At 37.9% G+C, this 22,083-nt stretch overlaps 1 protein-coding gene across 4 annotated transcripts in view; it reads left to right on the top strand.

Moving 5' to 3' along the window:
• The window catches only part of Pcdh15 (protocadherin related 15), a 678,164-nt gene that overhangs the window by 35,507 nt on the left and 620,574 nt on the right, over nucleotides 1-22,083 (top strand). Inside the window, exon 2 of one of the 4 annotated variants that reach the window (XM_027394188.2) lies at nucleotides 5,381-5,473. The exons of the other annotated variants lie outside the window; for them this stretch is intronic. The gene's annotated coding sequence lies outside the window, so the exon portion shown is untranslated. The remainder of the gene's footprint in view (nucleotides 1-5,380; nucleotides 5,474-22,083) is intronic. 4 annotated transcript variants of the gene reach the window in all.

The raw sequence follows: 22,083 nt of genomic DNA, 5'->3' as shown, positions 1-22,083 counted from the left end.
AAGCTGCTGTGCTAATTTTTTTCCTATGAATTTCAGTTTAATTTGTTATAATGTACTGCATATGTATTAGGGTGCAGGAAACACACACAAACAAACAAAGGAGTAGCAGCAGTTTAGAGAAAGCAAATTCTCTCCAAATTGACAGATTCTCATTTGGAGCACTGATACTTTGTATTCATTATAGTGTGAGCAAATGAAGCTCAGGTAAACCCCCTAAACAAAGCCCCCCAGTAGTCCTCAGTTAAGCCAGGGTAGCCCACTGCCAACATGTCATGTCATAACTGCTCACCAGGTTTATTCAATAGGTTTATTTTTAATTTATACTGGAAGCTTAGTGTAAGATACACAAACCCTGGAGAAGTTGAACAAAAAGATGTGAGGATACCAAAAGGGCTCACCAGAGTTCCTTCTGAAGTATAGCGCTGCGACCCACACTCTTGAGAGGAGCTCTGGGGGAGATTTTAAGGATGCCTTTTATAAAGTAAGGAAATGATATTAGCAAGAATATAACTAGCAATCTATTGAACACTAAAATATCCTTAAATATAATATTTTAGATTATTTGGTTTCTTTTAGAGGGAGGTATTTTAAAGTGGAAGCTAACTTAAGTTCATTTTCAGAATCAGACCATGCTCCCTGCGAGAGTCTGTGAACTGTCACTCCATAGGGAATGTGTTTTCAAATCTTGTCTCATTTGTATAAACCACAACACTGCGGCATGTCTAGGGAAAAGGGCAAAGGAAAACTACCAAGGTGCATCATCAGAATGATTATATGAGCTCTGTCTCTGAAGCAAGTTCATGAGCGCCACTGTCCTAATTGAGGTTTTAAATCAAGTTCTTGAAATAAAGATGTGGAGAGGAATAGGGATTATTCCAACTTAACAAATTTCATTTCTCTTAAAATTCGTGCTTTCATGAATTATTTTACTTAGTCCTTTTTAAACAATAGAGAATTATCTTAGGAAGGGAGAGATTCTCTACTGCTGAGAAGTTTCAGTTGCATTATTCAATATGGTTTGTATTCATTATCCCAAATATAAAACCAGAATTGCTGGTTTTCAACGCTCCTATTTATACTTTATTTATTTATTTTACACCTGACCTCAGTTTCCTCTCCCTCTTCTCCTCCTCTTCCCTCCCCCCTTCAACCTAATGCCACTCACTCTACTTCTCCTTTGTTTCTGTTCATAAAGGGGCAGGCCTCCCATAGGTATCAACAAAGAATGGCATATCAAGTTGCAGTAGGACTAAGCACCTCTCCTTGTATTAAGGCTGGGCAAGGCAATTAGGTATGAGGGTTAGGTTCCCAAGAGCCAGCCGAAGCATTAGGGGCAGCCCCCTGCTCCCATTGACAAGAGTCCTACAAGTAGAGTGAGCTACACAACTGTCACACTTATGGCCACTTTACTCTTAATTTCCCTAAGTAATTAATGATGGTCATCAGGAATAAATTATTCATGGAGTGGGTCATGTAAGCTATTTGGATTGAGAAGCAAACAGGGATTTCAAATGATAAGACAAACAGCTTAAGATGAGTCAGAGTTTGTTCTCGCTTTATTTTCAGTACTCTGGGTTACAAAACTTACTCATTGTAGGACTTCTGCATATTCTGAGCTCTCACAGGACAATGAGACAAATAGAACTGCTGTCCTTATAAATAGGTCCAGTCCTGTAGATGTGGCCTTCGTTAACAAAACAAGTATAGCAGAGGTAATTTGGGTTTCAGCCTCCAAGACAGGGAGTTGTCTCTATGTGGGTATGTTCAGTCTATCACATGAGCTGTAAAAGCACAGAGCCATTTCTAGCTGTAAAAGGCAAGATGCAGCAAAAAAAAAAAAAAAAAAAAAGAACAGAGATTGTAATTGTCATAGCCAAAGAACAATCACAGTATGAATTCAGTGCCCTCCCCTCTGGGATGTGGTGGGACCTGAATATTGACAAAGGACTGTTGGGGGAGGAAGCTTCTAGTAGTAACCAGTGGGGAAATCATGACCTCTGCTATAGATCTGGGATCTGACTCCACTGAGAATCTGAGTGGGACTCCTGAAGCCCACAGGAAGGTCATTAGTCAACTCAACACGGATACCTACCTGCACAACTATGCTGAGTAAGGTACTGTTTGGGGCCTCCCCTGGTTTGTGGTTTTAGTAACTCATTAATGTAGCAATGTAACAAAAAAAAGTGAGCATCTGGAGATCTGTGTACAGAATGGAGGCTTCAACTCATCACTGTGTTATCGACCTAGCCATGTAGTGGTCTTTAACATCTTCACCACGTTTCAAGAGATTGAAGTTTAGAGATAAGGTCATTAGAGTGTGCTGATCATACTACAATGTGTGCATGCATCAAAACATCAGATTCTTCATAGTAAATATGTACAGTATATAATTGTAATTATACCAAAAAAGCTGAAAAAATTGCATCAGTCTTTCTCCATAAATAATTAAGATCATAGGATATAGCTATATAGTTATTCCTCTAAAATCTGCCATTCAATGATAATATATGCTAAGTGTGAATATACATTTTCTGATCCTGAAAAACAGAGGCAAATGCTAGAACAATGTACAGCATAGATAAGATTGAAATCACCTCTGGAATAACTTCATATAAGAAGAATAAAAGATGAGAAAATCCAAATCATTTTTTGCCAGTTTTTTTTTTCTACTGTAATTTAGCATAACAGAAGTTCACTTCACTCTCGTCTGAGTCTGCATAAATAATGATAGTTTGGTTTTCTACCTTGAAAATTCATTTAGAAAATCCAGTCAAAAGCTTTCCTAGCTTCTTACTTGGCCTATTGATAGTGTATGGCAAGATGTACCATTATGTAATTCATTTGTAAAAGGGAATACTTATATTTCTACGTATTATAAGTTATTCCATAATTCTATGAATCATACAGGCCTGAGAATGTAAATTGTACTTAGACTGTATGCCTGAAAAATGTGAACACTAGTTAAAACAGGAAGGAACTAGTAATGAATTTTAAGCAATTAATTTTTTAAAAATATTTTAAATTAAAATATAGTCACATCACTTCCCACTCCCTTCCCTCCCTTCAACTTCTCCAATGCTTCTCGAATTCTGCCCCAATATTGCTCCTCCAACTCCCTCTTAAATTTATGACCTCTTTTTCTTTATTATGGTCACATCATTATATGTATAAATATTTAAATACAACCTGCTGGGTCAATTTTTGTTGTTTGTGTGTATGACTTTAGGAATGAAGCTTTAAAAAATTTAAAGCACAATGAAGTCAAAAGATGATTAAATTTAGTGTAATCCTGAAACTTACTGTAAAAGATTAAAAATCCCCATTGAACCCAGTGCTATAGGAATAAAAGTATCCCTCCTTCATCCAACCACTCTCAATCCCCCCATCCTTTGTACTTAATCCCTTTTCCTAATCTCTTGGTACATTGTCAAATTTAAATTTTTATGTCTTTCATTCATTGCCCTTTTTATATTTAGTATAGTTTTCTCCAAATGTTTCCCAATGCATAGCTGTTTTTCTTTCATTTGAAGATGAGCAAGGTACACAGGAAATACACATGATAAAGCGAAACAATAGCATTCCAAAAAAAATAAAAATAAGAGTGGTTCTGGGCTCTCTGTTTTGATGTAGAACATGGAATTCTACTTACAAGACCAACAATGCTTCAACATGCAGTCAGGTTGCCTCTAATCATAGTGTGGCATGGTGGCTGTCCCTAACTATTGGATTCTTTGGTTCTCAGCACTGTAGCTAATGAAGAATCATGCTATGCCTTCAAGGAAAAAAATCTTTCCTTCAAAGTTGGCATAAACCTTGGCAATTTATCAATCTGCCTTCCAGCTTTAACAAATAACAAAGGTGGAGTGATATCTTCTTTGTACAAATAAAGCTTGTCTGAAGAGCAGAGGGTGGAGCTTGCTACTAGCTAACCATAGAGCTCTGGAGGTGTGTGCAGAGAGGCAGGAAGTGATATGGCTAGGAGGTAAAAGGAATATATGCAGGAGGAAACAGGTACTCTGATGTCTGTTCAGTTAGGAAGCTAGTGAAGTAAAGGTGGCTTTGGCTTGCTCCTTCTTCTCTCTGATCTTTCAGTATTTTCCTCTATATCTGACTCTGAGCTTTTATTATTAAGACCTAGCAGAGCCTGTGTTACGTGAAGGTCTTTAATGGATGTTTTTATGGTGATCTGTATAATAATAATTCTACTGAGAAGAGTAACCACAGTTTGGGTGATGAAATTAAATTATTTATGATATGACAAATGATGCTTTAAATTATTTTTTTTAATGTGTGCCCTTCATAACCCCAGAGTATTTACTACCTCTAAAATATGCCATGGACTAGAAGCACCGTCATAAAATTTATGAAAGGTGGTTGTCTGCTCTTTGGAGTGTAGAACACAGCCTTTTCCTTCACATCACCAGGAATTATCATGTTTAAACCTTTTCATAAAGAATTATTTCTATGTGTCTGTAAACATATATAAGTATGCCTGAGCAAATGTGGTACCCACAGAGACTAGAATCAGGCATTGCCCTTCATGTTGCTGTTCAAGCAGCCACAGCTGTCTGATGTGGGAGCTGGTAACCGAATTCTAGTCCTCTGCATGCTCAAGTACTCTTAAGTACTGAGCCATCGCTCCAAGCCCCCAAGTTTGCCTTTCTATCCCACTTGTGATCACTGTCTCCACTCCTTTTATTTTTTTAAATTACACTTTGCTAAGTAGGTTTTAGAATTGCAGCACGTGTATATATTTAGTTTCCCATTAAATACTAGTGTTTGAGATCTCAACACAAACTGGTGAGGTTTCCTACAATGTGACAGAGAAATATTAAAATTAACATTATAAAGAACCACTTCAAAAGTCATATTGACAGCGTCATAATATCTGACTGTCTGTGTGAGGTTGATATATGCCAGTAGAGATCATTTTGTATCCTTAGAGAAGCAAAGCACGGGTCTACTCATGGTCTCTGTAACTGCAACTGCCGTGTTTGACACTGATGGTGTAGATTCCATCCATCCTCTCACATTATATGGTGCAATATTTTCCCTTATGAAAAAGAATTATTGGGGAAAAGACCTGGTTTGATTTTATTGGGCTTGTTTATCTAATCTCTCTACTTAATTGTACACACTGCCCTTTCTCATTCTTCTCCATCCTCCATTAATAACCTTAGAGGCATCTTCCTCTGGGTTCAGATTTGAATTGATCCTATGTGTGAGTTGGGAGCACAGCATGAAGTTAGCACAGCTATCTAGAAAAAAACGAGGATATTAAGCAGGCAGGATTGTCTTTCCAATGGGAAAATGCAAACAAACAAACAAACAAACAAAAACAAAAAAACAAAAACAAAACAAAGCCTGTTTTTCCATCTAGGAAACTGGGAATTGGAACTGATTAATAGCCTGGTGACCTGCATTATTAGTTGGCCCAGGGCATATCAAGCTCTCACAACAAGGACTGGAGGTGGTAAGTAATCTAAATGACTCTTAAGGCTGGGGACTCCCCAGGTTCCCACAAGCAGGACCAGAGGTGGTAAATAGCCCAAATGACCTCTGTGTTATCTGCATGACCAAGACCAGGCCAGACCCCTCCTTAGGCCCTTAAGCTAGTACAGGTAGCCTAACTCTAGAACCCATCTTCTCAGAAGAAATGACATGTACCCTGAGTCAAGTTTCAATGTAATTACCCTTCCTTGTACACTAGTGATTGAGTAAAATGTTTCCCCCAAATTATATTATGTTTAAATTTGTTGGGAAGCCAGGCATTGTGAGACATGCCCTCAATCATCCCAGCACTTGGGAAGCAGATGCAGGTGGATCTCTGTGAGTTCAAGGCCAGGATAGTCTACAAAGAGAGTTCCAAGACAGCCAGGGCTGTTACACAGAGAAGACCTGACTCAAATTTTTTTTTAAAGGTAGATTTGTTGGGCATAAACTGCCTGGCATAAGACTCCCCAAAGTCTTGATCTGGGTTGATGATTTCAGTATGAGCTGAGTTTTCATTCTCACCTCTTGACAGTATGCTTGCCTGCCTGCCATGACCACCTGCTGGGTCCACCTCATGTGCTTTGCTTACTCACTGTGTATTTCTATCTTGGACTAACTATGGATGAGAATCATAGAAGACATTAAAAGGTTTAACTGTGCCAACTGCTTAGCTTCATAGTGTTTGATAGCTATCATAGAGACTGCCTGGACATTGTTTGTCACAAAGAGATCTGTCATCTGTGAATGGTAATTTAAAAATATCTCTTTTGTCTAATTCCCACTGTACTTTCACATTCTTCAAGGCATTAACTAAAAATGTCTTCTTTATTCCCTGATTACATCTAATCATTTTGTTTTGTACTAGCCACTTTGAACTCACTTTCCCAGTATATAAGTTACCCAGTGGAGTCTGACTTCTCTATAGTACAGACCAAACCTGACAGAAAATTGGTGAAGACAGCTTCCCTGGGGAATATCCACAGCTAGGCCTCTGTTTTAGTACACACTCTCTTTCATTTCATTTTTTAATCTGAAGTTAAGTCAGAGAGCTATTTTGATCATTTTGTGCCTATAGCACAGCCAGAAACAGTAAGTTACGAGGTCATCCAATGGCCCTGGCCTTGCTGGAAAACAGAGTGATCTCTCTTGGTTTTATTTACAACTCCACGTCTATTTTCTTTATGTGATGCACTCAGAACAGGGTGATGTTGGTAGCAGGTGTTTCTCATCTGCAAGGTGACCATGATACCTCTCTTTATACTTAGTTAAAATTGGCCTAGCAGTCAGTCTGTCTATTGACAGATTGCAATCAAGATTCCTCGGGAAGTTTGTAGGTTTCCTTGTCACTTAGAAAAGCATGTAGTGTTCAGCAGTCTGAGAGTCTCTTCTGCAGTGAGTGACTTTGGGGTAGCACCTTCATAAGGCTGGGGTTTCGGGTGATATTAAATTCTACTACTTTTGAACATTGAAATTTCCTAACATCTGTTGTTGATGGCTCATGGAATCTGAGCAACTCAGTGCAGATCCTACTCCAGCTTGTCTCCATTTATGACATGGGGGTGTGTGTCAGCATTTGCCACCTGTTGCTGTCTACAGCAATATTACAAAGGCTTGCTGCCAAAGCCCTGTCTTTTAGTCCCCCACAGTATTACTCTTTGTGTTTTTCTGTGCCAACCACCTGGCACAGTCCTGCGTTCACAAAAAGCAAGGTGGGCTCATCTTCAAGTGAGACATATTATTCCTCAAGGGATAGAAGAAATAATGCCCCTCACAGATGGTCTCCAGCATACACTTTAGTTGAATAACTAATCCGGACAAAACAGAGGATGGTAGCAGCAAGTTGCTAGCATCAACTTCAATTGTGTCCCAGTGACTGCTTTAAAGGCAGGAAGCAAAGAGAGTTTATTTCAAGATGACGGAAACCTGGGCTTCTACCTTCTGCATAAAACATGTGTTTGGCAAAGACACTCTGCTTCATTGTAACATGTTTGAACACTTCAAATGTGTGGCTGCAACCAAGAAGTATTCATTCTCCATTCCATACAAATTTACTTTTAAGACTTGTAAATCACGCCTTGTAAAAACAGTTCTTCAGCCTTTCCTAAATGTTTAAGGACAGCGTTTCATATTGTCAGAATGTTTTCTGTCTTGGAACTAAGTTACATTTCTCAGAGTTTCACCATATTTTATGAACTAGCATGACATCAATTTTATATCCAAGAAGACAGTTATGATCATATTCCTTATTAATATTTGTAAATAAAACTCAGTCTCTCACCTATCCCAACATCCATTTTTGTCTGTGTAAGACAACTGTGAGCATAGAGTTCATGGACACATGAGAATTTCACTCACAGATTACAACTGTCTTTACACTTCTCTGCCATCTTGAGTCATTTAAGGATTAATGTCTTAAATTGTCTATGATATTTCTAATCCTGGTAAATGAACACAAAAGATGGTTTATTAAATTCAATAAGAAAATGTGATTAAGAATGCCAATACCCTTACCACCAAATGCTGCTGGTACGATCACAGGCTTGGGAAGCAATTTGTGGATTACAGGATTACTTCCATTTACAGCTGGATCTCAGTTAATGTGAAGAGATTTTTTCGTGGCCTCGTCTGCAGCTCTCATTATCTGGGATATTAACACATTATGGGAGATGGCAGAGGAGCAAAGGGTAGATGTTCCTCACATCACTGAGGTTACAGAGAGAAAAGATGATGTTGTGTTACCCACTTGTGTGTTCCACCCGTTTCAAGAGCATTTCAAACAAGCAACAGTAGCTGGAACTTCAAAGAACGGCAGGAGAAACTAATAGAGGGGATCAGCTATCTACCTCTGGTAATGTAGACGAATGTTTTGAGGATGTAGATAAAAGAGAATTGTGGATTTAATAAACTTCATTTCATAACATAAATAGTGAACAAGCAAGTTTTGCCAGATGACAGAACCTAAGTATTAACCAATTCCCTGGAGAAAGCTTTACTATTTCACAAAGAATTGAGGGACATTCTCTATCTTGAAAGTATGTATTATTGCTTAAAGATGAATGTTCAAATGATTTTTCTGGGGTTTTTATTAATTGGAATGAAAGCTAGAAGCTAGCTTATTTTTTATATATATATATATATATGTATGCGTATATCTATATATCTATATGTGTGTGAGAGAGAGAAAGAGAAGGAGATGTAAGTATGGGTAGAGAATAAAATTTCAAAAGCACATCATGAGAGGGTAATATTAGGTGATGAGGAAAGACAAGATGTTGACAAAAAAGATACATGAGTCATGAAGTTACAAAACTAATGCTCTTTTAATTTCAATTCTGTCATAGTTTATTCTTTTTTTCATAGTAGATGAGTAAATTAAACTTTCTCTGTATTGATTAAGTAAGGACAATAAGACAGATAGATGATAGATAGATAGATAGATAGATAGATAGATAGATAGATAAAGTAATTGGTAGAGAAAGGGTAAAACCCTATGCAAAGCTCCAAGGTTTAAGAATGTCTGAATTCTCTGAATTGTACAAAGTTAGAATCTGGGAAAAATGTTGGATTTTCTTCCTTAATCCATCTGCATGGTCTTTTTATTTGTGTGTCAATTCGAAAAGAGGAATTCATTAAAAAAAGAAACCTACACTGCCAATTTTCAAATCCTAGTGCTGCTACTAGTTAGAGCATACAGGTTTTAGAAATTGAACTGTGTAGGTCATACACAGATAGGGATTTTGACTGCACATTTGACTGACTATGGAAAAGCAAACAATAATATTCAAAATCATGCCCAAATAGAAATTTCTTCAGGGTTTTAATTTGGTGAACAATTAGATTTATGTTTGGAAACAATGCATTTTTCCAACACTAACTTATATTATCCCAATAAATCTGAAATTGATGATGCACATTTTAAGAAGTGTGTTTTGCTTTACTGTTAAGTTTACAGGGAATTCAGACAGTTGGCATATTTCATGATAGGATAAAGGGAAAATTGAGGCATTTAATAATGTTAAAGTTGACTCACAAGCCCTTTAACAATGAGCCACTTCCAGTATTTCAGGTGGTGTTCTTCACCTTAAAGAAAACTAGGGTGGCATCTCTCAAATGCCTACTTGAAGTCTAGTTTATGATGCCAGGCATTTTTTTCTTTCTATTTATGTGGCTACTGATAATCAGTAAGATAGACAGGAGGCCAGGGAAGGAGTGTGGGCAGGAACTGAAGTTCAAAGAAGATAGCAGCTGCTGAAAGAGATGCCCAAGGAGCAAGCTGTGAGATAAGAGAGACAGAGACTCAGTGGGACACAAGAAAATGAGAGGGTGGAGGAAGCCAGACCCAGTGGAGGAGGTGATGATAAAAGGAAAGGCAGACATTGTGTCAGAAACTTTGGAAGAACAAAAGAGAAATAACATGATCAGAAAAGCCTGCCCTCAAGAGAATATCTAAAGCATATAATCTAATATTTACCAGATTAAAAGATGATATGAAATCCAGCTGCCTTATTTGAAATCAACTCTTTAGACAGCAGAAGCCAAAAGTTGATTGGTTAGTTTTTATCTGGCATTCATTTTTTTAAGTCTCTCTTCAATGCTCTTTTACCACCACACTCAAATAGTCTCACCAATCTGGCTCTGCCTCTTTTCCATAAAAGAGAAAATCGCTCATAGTTAATTGTAAAGGACAAAGCTTTTGTTAAGAGATGGAAATGCTCAATATTGAGTGATTTGGTGTATTCACATATGAAAAAAATAACCACAAGAATCAAAAGTAATGGGTTTTAGAGAATTGGTGGCTTAAAAAATTTAAGTATCTTAACCCAGAAGGATGTGTATGTTTTTCTATTTAAAGTGTATCCTTGTGTAATACTCTATTCAACCAGTATTTCTTAGGCCTTTTGATGAGTGAGAAGTAAAATAAGCTCAAATAAACTCATGCAATGGCAGTTGTAAGGGGAGCTCTTTAGGTCTGAGTCGACCTGGGGATTCAGCCTTTTGAGGACTATGTTTCCTGTGATATCATTTATTTCTGCCTTAGAACATTGACTTTTATTGTATCAGGAGTCATGGGAGTCTATCAAGACTGCTGAAGACCAAGTACCTAAAATTCTTAGGTTTGCAATTGCCAGAAATAGAAGTCCCTTTCTCTTGGGTCCCCAATGAAGAATCAAGTCTTAGAAAGTAGAAGTCACTATATCGAGACAAGAGACCTTATCTCTTGCCATCCTAAAAAGAAAAAAAAAATGTTTCTACTCTGATGATTCACATTGCAGCCTGTCAAGGCCAAACAGCAAACAGTCATTGAGTATCCATGGCCCATGTGTTAGTATTTAGGCATCTGTACTGGTCTGCCTTTGGAGTTCTGATAGGATATGCCCTCGGCTGCTGCCACTAAGAGCATCACCTGTGCACATTCACTATGTTCCCTCTTAAAGGGGCCCTTCCCGCCTCCCCCCCCTCTCTCTCTCTGCTCCTGTCCCTGGAGACTGGTCTCACCCCTCCCCTTTCCCTTTTTACAATTCTATTCCCTTAATAAAAAAATATAAAAAAGCCCCTCAGCTTGAAATCTGTCACATGGTGTCTTTTGCTCTCAAGCCACTCTTTTTTTTTCTTTTTTTAAATTGCAACACCAGGAACTGTTTTCCATATGGATGCAGTTTCATTCAGTTTTACTTAATAAATAAACTCATAAAATAAGGCAAGTTCAAAATATGTAGGTGGAGGAGCAGGTATAGCAAGGTCGGGGAAGATAAGTTAACAAATTCCAAAAGGTATTTAGTCTATTAATCACAAGATGTTAGCTCTGATATAGAGATCGGCAAAGCATGGCTGTTCTGGGGCCTAAAGATAGCCCAATGAAGTTATTGGACTTTGTTCTTGCAACATTCTAATCTCTCCACAGTACCGAGATTCTAACCAGTCAACCAGTCTGAATGGACACAGCTTCTTTTCAGTTGGTTAACACCCCTAATGAGACACAACTCTTGTAACCACAGCCCAAACTGTAGAAGCCATATGTCTCCTTGATAGTTCCTGTGAACTGCCGCACATGCCATATTGAGACTGGTGATAATTCTATTCAAAAAACTGGCTTTCTAAAGCCAAAGTTCATCAAAGCAAAAATCAAAGGAATAAGAAGAAACCTAAAACAGAACATATTTAATCTCGTTAAATTGTTCCTTTAAGAACTTCAGTTTGTGTTGACATAAACTTCCTATCACATTCTGAAGTACCAAGTTGTTAGTTACACACACACACACACACACACACACACACACACACATACACACGAGTGTGCATGTACATGCACAAAAAAATGTTTAGTTTATTACTCTGATCTAAAAAAAATCCAGATTCATTTCTCAATATCCATTATCCTTCACATATACACCCATGGTCATTCTGAGTGTGTTTAACAAATCCTAGTTTCTCAGGTTGCCATGGAGCCCGCTGGTGCCATCTGACTCTTCAGAGCCTGTCCAGGTATGGCTGGCCCTCTGTTGATCGAGTACTAGCCAGATAAATATGGAGGTGTGTAATGATAACTCTTTCTGCCAGCCGCCTGAGTTCCTCCAACAATTTAGGGCCCCAAATAAAACAGAGTCTTATACGAGATACAATGCTGCTGGTCAATGACTAGGACTTCTTATTTGCCAGCTCTGTCTTAAGTATCAACCATAACCATTAATGTATATATTTTATAAAGACTTATCTTATCGAGGACACCAGCAGCATGTGTCCTCTCTTCCCAGGATTACATGGCGACTCCCTCTTTACTACATTTTCCAGAATCCTCCTTCTCTCCTAGTCCCACCTAATTTGCTTTCCTATTGCCCAGCAGTGCTTTATTTATCAACCAATAAGACAAACATGTACACAGAAGGAATTCCCCCATCAGAGGTGAGAGCTGCATTCAAACCTTCTCTCTGTACTTGATGGTCAAACTAGATGGCAAGTTCCTACCATGCAAGCCTGTATACTCGGTCACATGTAAGAGACAGGTGGTGTTTGTTCTTGCACTGAAGAAGTGTCTGCATGAGAAATAGAGCAAATAACATGTAATTAACAACCATTATGCTCCCCTTGCTAAACAAAGCAAGTGTTTTATGTGAATACTGTCTGTTAATAACCCAAAGAGACAAGTGCTTCTTGACCACAAGGGACTAACAGATACATTTAGTTCATTATTATTAATGTGGTAGGTTGTGTAACACTTTTAACTGCATGAAAATATAAATACACAGTGGGATTTTCCTGAATGGACTTGCTTAGACAGACTCACAATTAATGGATTCTTTAAAAGTGGGCCATTAATACCCACACTCTTACTTTAACATACGCTTCACTGTGAGTTTGTTCTTTTCTTCTAAAACATACCTAGGGTTTTAAATGAATTTTTATTCTGTAATTAATATACTACACAGTGAGTATTGGCATTATTATCTCAAATCTAGATAAAGGGACAGTTTTAGCCCACATGAATCTTTATACTATTGTGGTTTGCACTTGAATTATTTGACTATCTAGGAAAACTCCACACAATATTGTTAAGCTATAATTTTTTAAAAGCATTAAGTAACAACCTGTGTTTTATTTGATACCTTATAAGAAAATTACATCAGCATTGGCATTGCTTTCAGATGCCTTTATATAAACATTAACTAAAATTATAAACAGACAGTAAATACCTTTACCAACTTAAAGCACTTCAAATACTCAAGTCTGGAAAAGTGTGTGTGTGTGTGTGTGTGTGTGTGTGTGTGTGTGTGTGGTGTATGTGTGCACACACGCACACTTTTTGATTCTTCATTGTAATTTTATAAAACTCATTATAACTTTTTATTAATGTTTTTATTAAGTAATTTAATATCTAATGAGCTAAGTCACCCAAATTATAAGTTAGCCACATCTATGAAGTAAACCTTTCTGTCCTGTAGAGACAGGTGAAGGATTAGCACACATCAGTATTTCATAGAGTTAATGCAGGAGCCAGAAGTATGTATTATGCAACCACAAAACAATAGGATGCTATTTGCTGGCTAGTGTAGGCAGATTTTTCTGTCCTACCAGCCAGTTCCCAAATAACCACACAAAAACTTACTATTAATTATAAGTGGTAGCTTAGACTTGTTACTGACTAGCTGGTATGTTTTAAATTAACCCAGATTTCTTATCTATAGCTTGCCACGTGGCAATACTTTTTTTCAACAGAGCAAGTTTATCTTGCTTCTCTCCACCTCGCCTCATGACTCCCAAGACTCCTCTCTTCTTCCTCTTCAAGCTCTCATCCTGTCTGCAAGTCCTACCTAACCTCTACCTTTCCAGCCATTAGCCAGTCACTTCTTTTATTAACCAACAAATGTAATACATATTTGCAGTATACAAAGATTGTTCCACAGCAGGCTAGCAGGGAAACTTTGCCTAAAATGTGTGGACATTTGGACTGCATGTTCTCATCCCTGCACTCCAACTGTGAATGATACTCTTTGTAGGGAGAGGGGGTGGGAGTCCAATGAGCTCAGATCCCTCAGGCCTGGCGAGGGATCACTAGGACTCTAGGATTCCCTCTCAGAAATGCATTTGATGACATGAAAATCAAAATGATAAACTTTCCTTTCATATATACTGGCTGAATTTCCTCCCAATTAAAATCTATAACTGTCAAAAAGTAAGTATTGATATAAACTTAATTGGCATGCTGATTTATGTCTTGACTTTGGTCTCCAGGATACAATACAGACTTATTTTGATGATATGGTTAAAATGATATTTAATTTGAACTAATATTGCATGTTTTAATAGCATTTCAAACTGTAGAGAAGATATTTTGTATTTTCCAAATGGGATTTTCTAAAACAACCATTATTAGGCTGATGTTTCTTTATTACATAATCTTAAATTGCAATTTCCCTCAAACTAAAAGTTCTTTAAATTCTATGGTGATTTCTTTTAAAAGAGTTCATCTAAAATGAGTGACACCTAGATTGACTGGAATCTCTAGAACATCATTCACCTTGCCAATGTCTCTGGCAGTATAGCCCCAGGCAATGAATTTGAATGACAATTAAGATTTGGGCAATGAGCCAAAAGTGTTCAGGGCTGAGGTCAATTTTGGTGCCTTAGGGACACACTCACAGGGAGACCATTGTCACCTCTCCAAGAGAAGCATCTTTGTCCAGTGCTGCCTGACTTCTAGAAGGGTTTTTATCTCATCCATTTAAAGTAATGGGGAAGGGAAGGACGGATGCTCAAAAAAAAAAAAAAAATCAATAGCTGGAGCGTAAGAGCCTCAGTAATGTCTTTGGGTGAGGATATAAATCAAGCACATTGGAAAATGCCCCGGTTTTATTCTGCACTCATAAGCAAGCATTCTCTTGTGCTGGTTGTATCTTCATGTTACAAGATGCACCTTCGAACTTCATGTCCATGGTAAGTGAACAAATGTTCCCCAGTCTGTATCTCTATCTACCACATGGTAAGTAATAAGCCATCAGAATAGAGCTCAACTTGAGGTAATCTTGACCACTGTCTTTAGATCATGGTTTCTCTGAGACTTGCAAGAAGATTGACTTATTCTTTATATGTCTCTTCGTATATTAGAACCCAAGTGGTGACGTTGTTTCTGTCTAAATCACTGCCCTTCACCTGGTGTGCTCTTTAGGACCATACATTATTATTTATGTGCTCCATCAATGAATGACAGTTTGCAGGGAGGGTTGCTGAGACTCTAATGAAGGCAAATCAATCAGAACTGGTGATAGACCACCAAGACACCAATGTTTACCTGGCAGAAATCCTAAAAACAAAAACAGTGTATCATTTTTCAGGGAACACAAGAAACATCAAAGATGAAATAGAATCCTCTGGTTAATGCATCAGTTCAATGATTTATATGACTCTTAAGAATTATGAGGCAAAAGTATGTACCTACTGGAAACATGGTTTTACCCTTCAAGGTGTGTAAAGTGGCCTTAAACATCTTCTGTCATAGTTTTCAGTATTTGCATAAAGTTCCAGAAATACAGATGCAACTTTGAACACAAACTGGAAAAGTAGAAAATTTATAATAGAAATTCCATAATAGTCCCTTTCTAAATGACAACACAAGTGGTTTCTAGTCAGTTTATGCATGACAACCAATTTTACGAAGAGATCAGAAGATTGTATTATGTATTGTTTTCTTAATGATACCAATTTTAAATATACTTTGCTGTTTTATACTGGGAAGATTTTTGCAAAAATACAAAATGTTATAACTAACTGTTGACTCCTTTAGAATTTCCTGTTACCTAGTTAAGAGTTAATGAAGATTTTCTAATGCTTTTTTCTGTCTTAATATTGAGAATTACCATTGTGGTCCCTTTGGATCAGCAGTTCTCAACCTGTGAGTTGAGACCCCTTGTGAGTCAAATGACCCTTTCATAGGAGTGGCATATCAGATAGCCTGCATAACAGCTATTTACATTGCAATGAATAACACTAGAAAAATCACAGTTATGAAGTAGCAACAAAATTATTTTATGTTTGGAGGTCACTACAACATGAAGAAATACATTGAAGTGTTGTAGCATTAGGAAGCTTGAGAACCACTGCTCAAGATTTCAAGATTAAACACACATTGTTTTGAAATGTGAGAAAACTACTTTCTTGACATGATAGAAGTGGCTCTCAAAATTGATCAAGACACGTGGCTATGAATTTGGATGTTGGAGTTTTAAGAAGAATAAATTAGCCTAATCCTTTTACTTACACTCCGTTTTATCTGAAGAGTGGTAGAAGTGGTTGTCTATTAGGTTTCTTCATGGGTATATGTTGCAAATTCCAAAGCTCTTTGTGAGACATATTCAAAGGCATTTGAAAATACCAGGACACTATTGTCAGTAACACATCTAGTAGACACCCTATGTTTATACTATTATATTGTACGAAATTTTAACAGCACACCTGTTTGAATAACACAAAGACATCCTGGGATAACCATCTGCTTATTATAGGATTACACATACCTAATTATTAATTTTAAGCTCACCCCCAAGTAGTTAAATGCATACAACAAATGCCTAACTATGTCGATCCTCAATTTGAATTATTCAGCACAGTAAGGACAATAATTACCTATCTGACAATGAAATAAAATGTTTTAATATTAACATTAATGTGCATAATTTTCAATAGTAATTAATATACAGTTACAAATGAATGTTCACAGGATGTTATTCACTCGATATTCCTTTAAATATCTTTAATAATCTAAATAATTCAGATCTCTATGTTATAAAAAAATAAGTTTCTTACCAGAGTTGCCCACACATATAAATCTGGTTGATTCAGAAGTATAAATAAGATATAACCACCATCAATAAAGTCAAGTTTCTAAATGACTAGATGTAAATCCTGGTGATTGTGTTTGATCGGGTGAACATTTTGAAATCAAGCAGGGAGTCAGTGAACTTGTTCTTGGCAATATGGGGGTAATAAACATGGAACTAAGGTTGAATCTTGTCCTCAGCCCTTCTGGACAACCCATAAATAATAATCCTTTATTCTATCAGATGAAGAAACTTTAGATGCCATTGAAATATTGAATGTGGAACAGTGGTTTTTTTGTTTTTTGTTTTTTTTTGCATTTTACTTCATCTGTCAGAACACTTTCTTTTTTGCATTAAAATTCTTTTTTAAATTTTTTTAATTCAAATTAGAAACAAGATTGTCTTACATGCCAATCCCCATTCCCTCTCTCTCCCCTCCTCTCCTGCTCCCCACCAATACCCACCCATCCAATACCATTTCTGTCTGCTCCCCAGGAAGAGTGAGGCCTTCCATGGGGGTCCCCAGAGTCTGTCACATCCTTTGGGATAGGGCCTAGGCCCTCCCCCATGTGTCCAGGATGAGGGAGTATTCCTCTATGTGAAATGGGATCTTTAAAGTGAAATCAGGCATTGGAGAAATGTCCAGAGATCTACAAGAATGATACCAACTAACCATATGAGCAACAGTGGAGAGGCTACCTTAAATGCCCTCCTCTGATAATGAGATTGATGACTAATTATATACCATCCCAGAGCCTTCATCCAGAAGCTGATGGAAGTAGAAGCAGATACCCACAGCTAAAAACCAAACTGAATTGGAATCCAGTTGCAGAGAAGGAGGAGTGATGAACAAAGGGGTCAAGACCATGCTAGTGAAACCCACAGAAACAGCTGACCTGAACAAGGGGGAGCTCTTGGCCCCCAGACTGATCAGTGGTAAAACAGCATGAAACTGATCCAGACCCCATAAATGTGGGTTTCAGTGAGGAGGCCTTGAAAATATATGGGGCCTCTTGTAGTAGATCAGTACTTATCCCTAGCATAGGGATGGACTTTGGGAAAACTGTTATCTTAACAGGATGTTAAAATCTATTTTCACTTTTTCCTTTCTTCTGCTATGCAGATAGCATTGAATATAGGAACAATATGTCCATTGATTTTAGATATCCTAATATCAATAATAATTTATAATAAAATCCTTTAGTTATTTTAAAAGTATATTTAAAGATGGTGATATTAACCTTACAAAGAAACAAAATATCCTAGTACACAAAATCTGGTTGTAAAGCCCCAAAGTTTATAATTTGATTGAGCATAGAAGTTGATCCTTAATAATTCACTGTTCAGTCTTTTCCTGGGAGGCCCATATTTATTAAGTACAGGGCTTTTTCTTTTTTTATGACTCATTTTTAAAAAGTAAAATCTAGCGAGGTGTTGGTGGTACACGCCTTTAATCCCAGCACTTTGGAGGCAGAGGTAGGCGGACCTCTGTGAGTTCGAGGCCAGCCTAGTCTCCAGAGCAAGTGCCAGGATAGGCTCAAAGCTACACAAAGAAACCCTGTCTCAAAACAACAACAACAACAACAACAAAAGTAAAATCTATAGTTATAATTACTAGTTACTTGCCTTGTTGACTCTTTATATCCTATGTATAAGCTGATGGCGTCTAATTAACAGTCAGAAGAATGCCTTAAAATATACCATTAAAATGAGTTTTAAAGTGAAAATGGGGCTGTGATATTTTCAGTGTTACAGTGTTCATGTGTCGCCTAATAATGAGAATATTTGGAGGTACATCCCACACTGAAAACGAAACTAAGTAAAAATAGAGAGAAAATCAATTTCTCTAATTACATTTTAAATTATGCCCAAATATTGGGGGAGCACTGAAACACCTCCTCTCTAGGACACTGCCCCTCTTCATTTCTCTGGGGGAGAAGTAACCTGACAAATAAACATTAGTTATGTATCACTAATGTGAGTTCTACCCTCACCCCACCCAAGTCCACACAAGTCTTCAGAAGGGGCTGCTCGAAGGTCTACGTCTGGGTAGCAACAGAAACAGAGCTTAAGTCAAGGTCTGTTAGCACAGAGAACATTTAACTGCATAGAGCAAGGTGACTAATGGACAGTCCCTGAAGAGAAAGAAAACCAAAGAGGTTTCCAAAACCACTCTGCACTACCACACACTCAATGCTGCTGCTTACATTTGTCCTTGGGGCACTGTTTAAAGCTCCGCTACAACTGAAAAATAAGTCCTTGGTAGGAAAACACTGGACTATTTTTTCCATAACATACTGATAAGAAAATTATATAACACTGGCTAATTTCCATTATTTCTAGAAGAGGGAATGGCCCAAAGAGTTACAGCTGCCAGAATCAGTGTGAAACTCTGGATTCTACAAAAAAAATGTATTTCAACATTTCAAATATAGTTACCTCCAAGCAGCACCCAGATTCCCAAAGAATAGCCAGAATTTTTGGTTTTTAAATCACAATCATGTAGCATTTCATCATCACTTAGTATTTACTACAGTTCCTAGTTTTGAACATTTTCTATTTATTATTGTCCATCACTTTATGCTTACACTGTGATGAAAATATCACATTGCACCCAGATGCATTCACCCAAAAATTATTCACATATGCAGAATTGAATCGCATATGGCAGAAACCCTGGGCAGGGAATTGTGGGGCAGTTTTGCTGTCACTTCTGAATCCCCATGCTTCCTATGACACTTGCAGGCTTATTTCAGTGACTGTGACCTCACTCAAAGTAGTTTTCAGACATCAGCATTTGCTGAACCCTTTCACCCTTTGGAAATAATGAACATACAGTAGTTCCCTTAAGGTATAATTGTGCTCAGGGAAACAGAAAACGCTTAGCAGAGGGACCGAGTAAGACAGACTCATACATAAACTCTGCCAGAGGCACGAGGTAGGTGTTTCTTATTTTTCATACAAGGAATAACTGAATGCTGGTATTGTGGTATTTAAAACCAAGCTCTTCTACCTCCGACTGCTTTCCGGTGCAGTTAGCAGACCTTGCAAACAAAGAGATGGCGACATGAGTGGGACCTTACGTGGATATTTGAACTGTGCTGTCAGGGGCATCTCCTGCAGGCTTCTGGCATTCTAAGCCCTGCTGACCCTGGTAAGGATTTTCTTGATGATGTCATTGTGCACCCTAAGCCCCTGTTATACTGCCTTGCAATAAAGAAAAGCAATCCAACAAGGCTACATTTTCTCTCTTAACAGCCTGCTTGATTTAAATGTCTAAATTATACCAGACTGTGGAATATTGTTTGTGTGATTTTGTTAATATTTTCTTCTGACAAATTTTTGTTAAGTGCTTGTTACTACATATCATGTGAGGCCCTAGAGAGACAAAATCGAACTCATACTCTGAGTCCTGCTCTCATGAAAGCAGAGTGGTGATCAGAGAATACTAGTTATGAAATTTGATGTTAGCAGTACTCCAGGGAGTATAAAGATAGCATGGTGGTGATGGATGTTCACTTACTCCTTATTGTGATGGCTACTACTGCCAGCAAGATGGAATCTCTAATAACAATGAGAGATGGGCCTCTGGAAATGCTTTCATGAGATTGTTCATGCTTACTAACAAAAGAGGGAAGACCTGCCTCCTATGGACAGCACCTTCCCTGAGCATGATGGGAAAAATCACAGAGACGGCTGATCCGAGCTAGTGGGAGCTCCAGGCTATGGCCTGACAGCTTGGGAACCTGCATAGGATCAAATTAGGCCTTCTGAATATAGGTAACAGTGATGTGACATAGACATTTTCTCTTACTGTTCTTCCCTAAGTGATATTGTACATTCACTATTTACACAGCATTTGCATTTTATTAGGAGTCTGATGGTTTTAGGTATGCACAAGAATGTTCATCCAATAACCCAACACCACTAATACAATTTTATATTTGATGGTTGAGCTCCCACAGAGTTTGAAGGATTATCTCACAGTCACCAAAATGTCTGATGTTATACTAAAGGGTTCCAGAGTTTCTTGCCAAGTTGGCCTTTGGCTGACATTTAGAAACTTGGATTTCCAATCCTTGCTATTAGACAAGGCTCAGAGCACTGAAACTATAAACAATGCAGGGTTTGCTAAACACCTGCTTTAGTTCTGAAAGTCTGAAATTTCAGTTACGTGTGAGGTGGTGAGCACTGAGTTTCAGTTGAACTTTTCTGATAGACATTTCACAACTCTTCTTAGAGTCCACCTCTGCATCTGTGAGACTCAAACAAGAGACATTCCTGAAGAACTTGAATATTGCTTCTGGTGGCCTTTGCCCCAGGTGTCTTTCCCCTTCACAACTGTGATAAACTATCATCTCAATTGTGCCAATATCTTGAGTGTTCGGAATTCTAGTGCAGTGGTTCTCAGCCTCCATAATGCTGTGACTCTTTAATGCAGTTCCTCATGTTGTGGTTTTCCCCTATCATAAAATTATTTCGATGAGCTTTATAACTGTAACATTGCTACTGCTATGAATCCTAATGTAAACACCTGACATGTAGGATATCTGCTATGCCATCCCCAAAATGGTCATAATCCACATGAGCCACCTAGTAATCACACTTGAGCTTCATCTTGGGACCTTGATTACAGATAAAAAGTGGATTTGCTTATTATGAACTCTAAAATTTATCCATGTGTCCTAGAAATAGAAGCTGTTCTTGCTGTTCTTATGGTAATTCTCCACAGCAGTGATTTCCCCCAGGGGGCATATGACAATTTATGGATGACAGTCAGTGAATGAACTACTGAACGAATGGGTTTGCAATCTGCTAAGCATCCTATAGTGGGTAGCATGTCACCACAGAAAAGTGCTATCTGGTTCCAAATGTCAATGGCTGTATGCTCTAGAACAGTGTTTCTAAACCTGTGGGTCTGGACCCCTCAGGTATAACAGCCCTTCCACAGAAGCCACCTAAGACCATCAGAAAGCAGATATTTACAATTACATTCATAACAGTAGCAAAACTGGTGGGTTTCCAAACCCAGTAGTGAGCTAGAACTTTGACCCTTCAGTAACACCAAAATCTATAGGTGAACCAGTGAGTTTTTGTTGGGGTCACTAACAGGCATTTTGTGAGGTGATACTTACAAGGAGCAGGAGTTCTCAAAAGCAGATTTATCAATGGAAAGTTCACCTCAAACTCAAAATGGGTGGCAACTCACAACAATTGCAAACCTTGGCAGTCTCTGCAGAGCTTGCAGGCAGACCCACAGCTTGGAGTGTTTCTTCTCTCT

Source organism: Cricetulus griseus (assembly GCF_003668045.3).
Source record: "Cricetulus griseus strain 17A/GY chromosome 1 unlocalized genomic scaffold, alternate assembly CriGri-PICRH-1.0 chr1_0, whole genome shotgun sequence".
Lineage (NCBI taxonomy): Eukaryota > Metazoa > Chordata > Mammalia > Rodentia > Cricetidae > Cricetulus > Cricetulus griseus.
The sequence above is the reverse complement of the archived record's forward strand: the minus strand, read 5'-3'. Positions and strand labels throughout refer to the sequence as shown.